The following is a 2176-nucleotide window of genomic DNA, read 5'->3' as shown; positions in this document are numbered from 1 at the left end:
TTTGTGTCTACAGCCTACATTTTTATTGTACTTTATTATTATTATTTTGAGGTCTGCATGATTTTATATACTAAAATGCTCATAATTCTTTTCTACATGACTATTACCCATTATCTCTTTATCCCTTAGAGTTAAACAGCCTTTTAACTTTTAGCCACAGTTTTACTGTGCCTTTAATATAAATATGTATATGTGCTCTGTTCTGATTGGCTGCCTCATTCAGAAAGCACTCAGAGCTGAAAAACTGTAGAACTTGGTAGTAATGGACAGGACTAAAGTGTTGTAGGCTGAATTGGTTCTTGTTGCAAAAATAATGTGCTCAGTACAGTACAGACTGAATTCATTCAGTACAGTTTTTGCTCTGTAGTATCCATACATGAACCGCATGGACTGGATTATGAATGGTACGTTTGAAAATAATGTTTACATGTTATTTCAAACTATTTTATTTTAAAAAGCAGGAGAAATTTCTTCTGCCATACGGAGCCCTGCTGGTGACATCCCATATAAACAAAAATCATTTTTAAGGTCATGGGAACGAGATCCTAATGCGTGGCCATGACTTAGTAAGACATGGGATTGAGATAATTAAGTTGTGGCCACCACTTAGTAAGGTGTGGGAATGAGATCATGCCTTGCTGAGTCGTCACCACGCATTAGGATCTTGTCCCCTCGCCTTACTAAGTGGTGGCCACGCATTAGGATCTCGTTCCCACGCTTTACTAAGTCATGGCCACGACTTAATTATCTTGTTCCCACACCTTACTAAGTCATGGTCATGCATTATTTTTATTTATACAGGATGTCCCAAGCAGGGCTCTGTACTTCCAAAATATGGGCCCTTTAAAATGTTTGGAAAACTGGGTGTCCCCAAACTATTGATGGGCAATGAAATGGATTGCTTCCACTGTAAAAAACAAAAAGCCAGATCAAAGTCGACTCCTGCGTATCTAATAACAGCTGGAGCCTCTGCAGACTGATCCAGGACAAAGTGGGATCTAATCCACAGAGAAATTAAGTGTCAGGACTTCAAAAGCCATGAAAGTGAATTCTTTGGTCAAGTCACCTTTTCCAGGGTTGTAAAGCTGCTCAGAGGCAGCGTGAGAACGGATGGAGAGGGTTCTGTATTTATATCTGGCTATAATACGTACACACAGTGCTTCTTTTCCCTTTCTCCTGCTGTCGGCTGTATTTGATGGAATTTTATGCAGCACTTTTCATGCAGACTAATGAACCGTTCCAGGATGAAAACTCATGTTGGTGTGCACGCATGGAATGTCTGCAGACCAAGCTGATGAACTGATCTTTGCTATGAAATGTATTAAAAAAAAAAAAAGAAAAAACTTGAAAGAAGCTATAGCATACATTCATGTAGCATACATTACCATATAGATTAAAACGTTTTAATACACAAATTACTGATCATTTGCTAAATGTAACATGTTGAGAAAAAAAGTCATTTTCATCTGAAGATGTTTGTGTTTTAGTCGTAGCACACACACACACACACACACACACACACACACACACACACACACACACATATATATATATAAAATTAAATTAAGATCCATAAACATGACAAACATTCCTATTAATAGATTATTACAGCATATTATCCTTAAAATATTTCTTATATATTCTTTGACAAAATGCTTAAATTATTGATTGGACATCTAAAAGTACCTTGTATCTAGTTCACAGTATCTGTATTGTGTAAATTGTTACTGTACATGAAATTACAACAAATATTAATACGAAAATGGTTCTAAACCTTTAAGGACTAGTATTTATATTAATATATTTGAAATATATCACAATTTAATTTGAATACAATTACAAATATATACAATAATTACAAAACAAGGATACTGTCTATGTGGTGTACAATATAATACAGTAAAATAGTTATAATATATATTAGGATATGCTGTAATATTATGGGATACATTACATTGTATTCATGATATTTTGAGTGTAGAACACAACATATTACCATATACAGCAATATCTTTCATATTGAATATATCACATTATATTAAACATATATTTTGTGTGTGGGACATAACATATTATAACATATTGGTATCATACAGCAACATATTTCAGATTTTCGTTCGGGCATTCAGGACAGACTAGTCGTCTGCTGCCCCTGTCAGTGCTGTATAGTCAGACT

Source organism: Pygocentrus nattereri, chromosome 17 (assembly GCF_015220715.1).
Source record: "Pygocentrus nattereri isolate fPygNat1 chromosome 17, fPygNat1.pri, whole genome shotgun sequence".
Classification (NCBI taxonomy): Eukaryota; Metazoa; Chordata; class Actinopteri; order Characiformes; family Serrasalmidae; genus Pygocentrus; species Pygocentrus nattereri.
This window is presented reverse-complemented; position numbering follows the sequence as displayed.